The sequence below is a fragment of the Eumetopias jubatus genome, unplaced genomic scaffold (assembly GCF_037043125.1).
Source record: "Eumetopias jubatus isolate StellerSeaLion01/CBP00866 unplaced genomic scaffold, mEumJub1_p1.0 scaffold_6, whole genome shotgun sequence".
NCBI lineage: Eukaryota > Metazoa > Chordata > Mammalia > Carnivora > Otariidae > Eumetopias > Eumetopias jubatus.
The window spans coordinates 115,378,517-115,387,763 of NW_028274812.1; positions in this window are offsets into that span (position 1 = coordinate 115,378,517).

The window sequence follows — 9,247 nt, forward strand, 5'->3', positions numbered from 1 at the left end:
CAGGCAGACAACTGCTTGGTCCTTCCTTGCATCCTGCTTTAAGACTGGCAGGTTCTCCCCCACGGTCCCCACCAGGGCCGCCCCTCCTCCTTTGTCATCCGGGTTCACACTCCCTCTTCTGCAATTCTGAAATCTAAAAGCTCTAGAAACCAGACTTAAAAAAAAAGGAGTTTGATATATAACTCATTTGGCTGCAAATCTGGTCTGCCTGCCCATGAGGTTATTTAAAGTCTTTATTATGTCTCTTACTGATCATACATTTCACCACAGAAACTTCGCTGTGTTTAATTGAGGGTGCTGCCCCAGACCCTGCTGGGGTGTTATATAGAGTCAGCATGTGCATCACGTGACCCTTCTGGCATCTGGAAAGCTCTGAAAACCCGCACGTGTCTGACCCCAGGGCTTCAGGTGGAGGGCTATGAGTAATGACAGCCTGCGGGCCCACCCCTTGCAGGCGTTTTATGTACTCACCACTCATCCTGGTCACAGTCTGTAAAGTGGGCATTAGCCCCTCCAATTTCACAAATGAGGATACTGAGGCCCAAGTTTACAGAGCTGGGAAAGTGGCTGAACCAAGTTCTTCTGAGTGCCCAGCCTCCCCGACTTTCTCCTTATTGAGTTCCTCTTCTTTCCCTTGGAGTGCCCTGCCCCCAGCCCCACCGCTCCCTCTTCTCTGTCCTTTGGATGCTTCTGGGACTTCTGTATACAATAATGCCAATTTTGTTTGTTCACTTGGCAGTATTCATTGAGAGCTTCTCACACTCTAATGTGCACACAAAATCTTAAGATGCTGGTTCTTATTTAATAGGTCTGGGTGTGATATTCTGCATTCCTAACAGCTCCCAGTTGCTGTTAGACCCCACTTTGAGGAGTAATGAGCTAGGGGACAGGTGGGGATACAGAGCTGAATAAGACTCAGTCCCTGCTCTCATCACGATCATGTACAAGAACTCTACACGTACCCGATTGGGACATCAGGTTTGGGGGTTACTATTATTATCCTCATTTGATGGATGAGGAAATGAGCACAGAGAGGTTAACTAACTTGCCCAAGGTCACACAGCTTAGAAGTGACAGAGCCAGGATTTGAATCCCGTGAATCTGGTTCCAGAGGTCCTGCTGTTCACTACCACACAACACACACGTTGGAGAGATGGTCCCTCTCAGTGCAGTGCGATGAGGTAATCGTTGCGGGCAGGACTGACAACATCGGAGCATGGAGGGAGGACTGGCGAGTCTTAGCACATGGCAAGTCTTCTGGGCAACTGGAACTCTTCCCTTTAAAATATATTTTTTAAAGATTTTATTTTTAAGTAATGTTTACACCCAACGTGGGGCTCGAACTCACAACCCCAAGACCAAGAGTCGCACGCTCCCCCGACTGAGCCAGCTAGGTATCCTTGGAACTCTTCCCTTTAAACACCCAAATCATTCTCTTCAGAAGCTCTTTCTGAAATGACTTGTATATAAATTGAACCTTGTCTTGATAACTCTTCTTGATAAAGGGCACACTTATGATTACTGATGTTTGTAACTATTTTGAAACCTCCATTCTCAAACTCTCAGCTTTCAGTTTCTCATTGCTGTTCCTATGCATGCTTCCAATAAACTGTGGGCTGAGAATCCAAGTGACCAGCCTCGTTAGAATTCTGTGTAAAGTAAGAGTATATAGGCACAGAGTGAGGCATAAGCAGTTTTTGTTTTGTTTTGTTCTAAAGACAAGCATGCTTTAGCTTTTGTGCATTGAATTTATGGGATTCAGTTTGGTTACTTATATACATATTTTTGCTTATTTCCTGGCTCATAGATGTGTTTTTGAGAGTCAAGGGGGCTGGATAAGCAGCCTGTATATCTGATTTTCAAGTTGGAACATAATCAGACTCCCAGGGGGATTTTTCAAAGCTGCCGAGAGGCCCATTCTGGGTCCGCAGGGTGGGATGTGGGCTCTACATTTTGAAAAACTGCTTTTGGAACCATCAGCAGCTATTGAGCACCTGCTGTATCCTCCGTGTGCTGGGCACTATGGACAAGAAAACCTGTGAGTCCAGTCCTCATGCATTACAACATTGAGATGAGTAGACAAGTTGAAATACATGAGGTCAACTGAGGCTAGTTCACTTTCAAGCAGAGAGGGCTAGTGACAGCGCTCCGGCAGCATCTGAGGACATCTGTGGGAGGGGAGGAGATGCCACTTGGTGTGGTGTGAACAGCTTGGATGTGCAGTCAGCAAACTTGGCTCTGAGTATCTGCCCCCTTACCTGCCAGAAGACTCATATCCCCTCGGTTTCCTCATCTGTAAAATGGGAATAAGCCACTCTCCCTCCCCGGGTCATTGTGATGACAGACTGGCTGGGAAGGCACCCCATAAACTGTAAGGTGCTGTCCAGACGTGTGCAGTGAGACCCTTGCAGGCTACAGGGAACACGGACCCATTGTGGTTACTTCCAGCAATGAGGAGCTATTAAAACTTCTTTTTTTTTTTGAAGATTTATTTATTTGAGAGAGAGAGAGAGAGTGCATGAGCAGGGGAGGGGAGAGAGAATCCCAAATAGACTCCAAGCTGAACATGGAGCCTGATGTGGGGCTTGATCCCACGACCCATGAGATCATGACCTGAGCCGAAACCAAGAATTGGATACTTAGCAGGCTGAGCCACCCAGGTGCCCCATGAGGCTTTATTGTAAAGCTGTGGGGGGAAGGTAAGAAGCCCAGGAGGCGGTCTCATCAGACAGGGAGTAGCCCTCTGGTACAATTGGGTCCTCCTTCTGGAGTCCTTGGACGCTTAAACCAAACATGGTAACGGACTCTCTCCACCTAAAGTCGTCTGCTACCTCCTGGCTTCCACCTCCTGGCTCCTGTCCATTGCCTTCTCCTCAAGCAGCCCTCACCTTCTGCCCACTTAATGGTCCCCTGGCTTTCAAGCATCCCTGGGAGGGGGCGCCGGCTTGGGAAGCCACTGTCCAAACCAGAAGGTCCCCCCGGGGCAGAGTTTTAATGCTGAGCTGCCCCTCCCACGAGACCCTCCTGCACATCCAGCCTGTAAATGGCAGCTTTGTGTCAGGCCAAACCTTGGCCGGGGCCCTGGTGGCCCGGGCGTGGGCTCCCGTGGCCCGGCAGCAGGCGGTTGCGCCGGTGGGGGCTGTGGCTGTGGCTTGCCCTCGGAGAGAACCATGCAGACTGTCCATCAGAGAATGCGAGCTATTTTTATAGAAGGAGGACAGCACTAAGGCATTTAAGCTGGACAGCAAACAGCACCTGCCTGTCATGTCTCACGTGCCACCCAGCGAAGGCCAGCCGCGGGCCGCGCTGTGCAGTCTGGGGAGGTGGTGGTGCCCTCCGTCTCCGTGTTCTGCAGGTTTCCCCGCGGCAGACACTCTCTTCTCCAAGGCCCCTGCCCCCGGACGCTGGCTTTACTGTGTGTGCTCCCCGATCCTGTGATCGAAACCTGCTCGCAGTATTTCTCCGCGAGGATGTTCACTGCCGCGCTGCATATAGTACAGAAAAGTTAGAGCCAGCTCATATGTTCAGCGGTGCGGGGACTAGCTCCTTGGGCTGCATTTGAGTGTATTTATGTGACAGCACGCGGGTATACATTAAGAATTATGTGATCAAAGAATAGTTAATGACGTGATAAAGTATTTTTTAAATGCCAATTTAAGCATAATTTATATGTGTGTGTGCAAATGTGTTTGTGTACCTTTATACATACACAATTTACATAGAAAAAAACTAGAAGTTTTTTTTTTAAGATTTTATTTATTTGACAGAGAGAGAGACAGTGAGAGAAGGAACACAGGCATAAGTGTGAGAGGGAGAAGCAGGCTCTCCGCGGAGCAGGGAGCCCGATGCGGGGCTCGATCCCAGGACCCTGGGATCATGACCTGAGCCGAAGGCAGACGCTTAATGACTGAGCCACTCAGGCACCCCAAAAACTAGAAGATTTTTATAGAAAAAATGGTGGTGGTGGTGATTTTCGGGTGCTATGAGCAAATTTTGTTTTGTTTTCTTATTCATGCTCTTCTCTTTTTCTACATTTTCTACAGCAAATGTGTTATTTTATGATCAGAAAAAGAAACCATAACTATCATTAACGCCCCCCCCAAAACTGTGTCCTCAGGAAAAAAAACTCACAACACACTGTCTATTCCACACTTTTAAAAGATTCATAGTTCCCATGAGGGAGTTGTATTTTCCGGGAAAGTGAAGCTTTCTGTTGAAGTGATGACGTTCTCATGGCAGAATTTCCAGTGTCAGTGATCTCGCAGGGTTTGGAGGACAGCAAAGCCTCCTGGGGGCCTTGAAGTCAAACCCCAGAGCTGTCCTCCTCTGTCTTCATCATGGGGAGGTTTTAAGTGTGGCTGGAGGTGGGGGAGGTAGAAGCATCAGAGTGGACTGAGCCAGAATACTTCCTAGGCAGGGCACCTGGTTACCAACGTTAGGATAAAATGGACGTTTATGTCGTCATTGACACCAGTGACCCGAGTTTTTGCTTCCCTTCCTGGGAAAATCCCTCCCTCCAAAGGGATGGGAAGAGAGAAGGAGCCTTAACCAAAGCTATCAAGCGACCACCACTGACAACCTCAGGTGTGGGGAGGGGACAGTTGGGGCAGAGGAGAGGGCGTTTGCTTTTGGGGGGGAGGGGCAGAGGGAGAGAGAGAGAGAATCTCAAGCAGACTCAGTGCTGAGCTGGGAGACTGATGTGGGGTTCCATCTCAGGACCCCGAGATCATGACCTGAACAGAAACCAAGAGTCAGAAGCTCAACTGACTGCACCACCCAGGCACTCTGAGGGCATTTGCTTTTTAATTTTCGTCCTTTATCAGTTAAAAAAAGAGAGCATTACAGATGATTTTTATTTGGCACATATGTGGCTTTTTTGGTAGTCCTCAATTTTTTTCTTTTTAATCGTGAACACAAGATACTTTTGTATCAGGGGAAAAATGCCATAATGAAAGGACCAAACAGATGTGGTTGGCCACCGAGTGGCCATCCTGCTGCCCCCACTTGCGGCCCACCGCCTGCCTTCACTGGAGGGCTAGGATCCTTGGGCTCGCAGCTGCTCACCCTTGGCAAGAGGGTAGGAAATAGAGCGGAGGACAAACAAGCAGCCTTGGTCCTCTGCTCTGCTCGCTCCAGCCCCTCTGGACTAATCCCTGACCCCCGGGTGGCAGACACAGTCATCTTCCTTCGGTATGATGGCCTTAGCTATCTCCCCAAGCTTGACCTCTTCTGTGCCTCCCTGCCCTGCACCAGCTGCCCGGCCTCCCTGCCTAGCTGGACTCCGGCCCGACCCCTTCTGACCAGCACTTTCCTGGAGCTGGGAATGCCCCGGCCTTTCACGCACTGGCACATGCTACTTGGCTGAGTACTGATGTTACAACTGCAATCTCAAGAAAGTCACGTCCAGCCTTCCTGCGGACTGTCCAGAGTTTATTTGGCCTTGGGAGGTCAAGGCCCACCCTCTGGGTCAGCAGGTGAGTGTAGCACAAGATTAACAGAGAACGCTGAGTGAGATAGGGTGCCTGGCTCTAACTTTACGAGGCCGCCTGCAAAAGCATCACAGATTTTGGGGTCCTAAGACACCTATCAAGTCATACCTCCGGTAATTGCAATCCCAGCTGTGGGAACTTGAACATACCTCTCTGAGCTGTGCTTCCCTCCTCTGTAGGATGGAGATGATAAGGATCTCTCTCTGTCCTTTTTAAGATTTTATTTATTTATTTGACAGAGAGAGAGACAGCGAGAGAGGGAACACAAGCAGGGGGAGTGGGAGAGGGAGAAGCCGGCTTCCCGCGGAGCAGGGAGCCCGATGCGGGGCTCGATCCCAGGACCCTGGGATCATGACCTGAGCCGAAGGCAGACGCTTAACGACTGAGCCACTCAGGCGCCCCGAGGATTTTTTTACCCAGGGATTCCGTCAGGAGCAAAGAGGTTAAAGTACGTGAAAATGCTTTGTGAGCTAAAGTGCTTAAATCGTATTTTCTGTGAAGACCCCTTCTGGCGCTTTGAGAAGTTTAAAAAACTCAACTAGTTCTCAAATGTTGGCTACCCACTAACTATGCGTGCTCAGTACTTGACTTAATTCCCCTAGCAGGTCAAGAAATAGATCTCTGTAGCTTGTCACCAAGGAACTTCTGCTCAATTTGGGGAAATGGAACACTCACATGAAAAGTCTGTTTGTTTGGTTTTTTTAAGATTTTATTTATTTATTTGAGAGAGAGAGAGTACATGAGGAGAAGGGCAGAGGGAAAAGCAGACTCCCCGATGAGCAGGGAGCCCGATGCAGGACTGGATCCTGGAACTCTGGGATCATGACCTGAGCTGAAGGCAGATGCTTAACCGACTGAGCCACCCAGGTGCCCTGAAAAGTCTGTCTTCTTTCTGTCAATGACTGGCACCTTGAATCCGGAGACATTCCACTGGTCGTGAGCGTGCGGCAGCTGGAGCCCCAATTTGGAGGTATACAAACCCAAGTATAAATGGGGCTCTTCGCCTCGGTAAATTTCAAGAGACTGTGGATAAGTCCATTTCTTTCACCGGGCCACAATTTCCTAGGCCATGAAAAAGAAATAGTGATGCCTGCCACATTAAGTCGTGGTGAGGATGAAAATAATGCATATAAAGGGCCTAGCACAGTCAATATTATAAATAATCTCCAAAGTGAGGAAATTAACAAGATTCCCCCGCTTTTAATTTATTTTTATAAGCTTTATTTATTTTTAAAGATTTATGTATTTATTTGAGAGCGAGCGCATGCGCTCGGGGTGGGGGAAGGGGCAGAGGGAGGGGGAGAGAGAATCACAGGCAGACTCCCTGCTGAGGGTGGAGCCCCAATGCAGGACTTGATCTCACAACACTGAGAAGGGAACACAACCAAGAGTCAGATGCTCAACCGACTGAGCCGCCCAGGCACCCCTAATTTATTTTTAATTATGGTAAAAAAAACATGTAAAATTTACCATTTTCACCATTGTAAGTATACAGTTCAGGAGTGTTAAGTATATTCACATTATTGTGCAATAAATCTCTAGAACTTTTTTATCTTGCAAAACTGAAACTCTATACCCATTCAACAACAATTCCCCATTTCCTCTCCTCCCCCCAGCCCCTGCTAACCACCATTCTACTTTCTGTTTCTGTGAACTTGACCACTTTAGCTACCTTCTGTAAGTGGAATCATGTGCTATTTGCCTCTTTGTGTCTGGCTTATTTCACTTAGCATAATGTCCTCAAGGTTCATCCATGCTGTAGCAGGTGACAGGATTCCCTTCCTCTTGAAGGCTATGTAATATTTCATTGTATGGACAGACCACCTTTTGTTTATCCATTCATCCTTGGTGGACGTTTGGATTACCTCAACCTCTTGGTGGCATTGTGAATAACACTGCAATGAACCTGGGTATGCAAATATCTCTTTGAGACCCCGCTTTCAATTCCTTTAAATAGAAATCCAGAAGTAGGATTGCTGGATCATATGGTAGTTCTGTTTTTTATTGTTTGAGGACCCTCCAGACTGTTGTCCCTAGTGGTGGCACCATTTCACAATCCCATCAACGGTGCACAATGGTTCCAGTTTCTCCACATCCTTGCTGATGCTTGTTACCTTTTTTTTTTTTTTTTAAGATTAGCCATTCTAATGGGTGTGAGTAAACAGGTTCTCTTTTTGTAAAACTATTATAATTTCTTCTCACCGCTCCAGCAATGCTTCTATTGAGTCTGATTATGAGATTGACCTGGCAGTGGTCAAGGGAGTGTATTTTCTTTGCAATCCTTGGAGAACTTTCCAAGTGGGGCAGGACACCAATGCTTTTGACTTGCTGAGGACTGTCACCCATGGCCTGTGGCTGGAGAGGTGCACACGTGAGCTGCGAAGGCAGGCCAAGCCCGCCACTATCTTCACTTTGGCTCAAAAGATGCCAAAGAGGAAACAAGGTCCTCTCAGGGGGCCAGATCCCCTCAAGCGGCCCCTGTTACCCTCCGCACTGGCCTCTCACCGCTGTTATCTTACTCCTGACATCTCTCCCAAGGTTACCTTTGGTGAAGAAATTGTTGACGAGTTCAAAGCCGGGGCTGTTTGGCTCTGTTGAAGGAGCTTTGCAGGGCCTCGAGGCATGATTGAGGGCCAAATAAAGAGGCGACCTGCACTGGGGTGCTGTGCAGGAGGAGCCCACACTTGGGAAGCTGGATGGAAAGCTCAGGTGCTGCCCAGAAGAGACAAACAAGAGAAAATTCCAGATGGGGGGCCCTGCAGAAAGAGTACATAAGCTGGCTGTGCAGTTGAGCCGGGCCAGCGGTGTCTCCCCAAAAGAGATGGGGTGCGCAGCGGTCAGTGCATGGCTTGTAAAGCGAGATAAGATTTGGGTTCAAATGCGACCAGCTTCCCCACTTGCTCAATGTGTGGTCTTGGGCAAGTTATGGAACGTCTTTGAGTCTCAGTTTCCTTATCTTTAAAATGGAACTACTTGGGACGCCTGGGTGGCTCAGTTAAGTGTCTGCCTTCAGCTCAGGTCATGATCTCAGGGTCCTGGGATCGAGCCCCGCCTTGGGCCCCCTGCTCAGCAGGGAGTCTGCTTCTTCTTCTGCCTCTCCCCTGCTCATGCTCTCTCTCTCTCACTCTGCCAAATAAATAAATAAAATCTTAAAAAAAAAAAAAGAGTGAAGGCTCTGCGGTTTGACAGATGTTGGTTAAAAGCCCAGATCTGCTACCTGTTCACCGTGGGACCGCAGACAAGGCTGTTTACTTCCCTGGGCCTCAGTCTACTCATCTTTGTTCATTTATTTATTTTAGATTATTTATTTATTTGTTTGAGAGACAGAGGGTGAGCGAACGAGAGAGCATAAGCTGGAGGAGGGGCAGAGGGAGAGGGAGAAGCAGGCTCCCCACTGAGCAGGGAGCCCAATGCAGGGCTCGATCCCAGGACCCTGACATCATGACCTGAGCCGAAGGCAGATGCTTTACCAACTGAGCCACCCAGGCGCCCCTCTACTCATCTTTAAAATGGGGATGACAAGCGGCAATGATAATGCCTGTCTCCCCAGGTTGACACAGGCATTGGGGAGGTATCACACAGTGCTGGGCACCGAGTACAGGTGCTTTCATTCAACGTGTTCATGACTGACCTGCTACTATGTGCCGGCACTGTGCGTGGGACAGGTGATCAAGGGTGGGATTAGACATGACCCTGCCTTCAGGAAGTGATAACTTTAATGGTCGAGACAGACAAGGAAATAGCTCATTTCAATACTG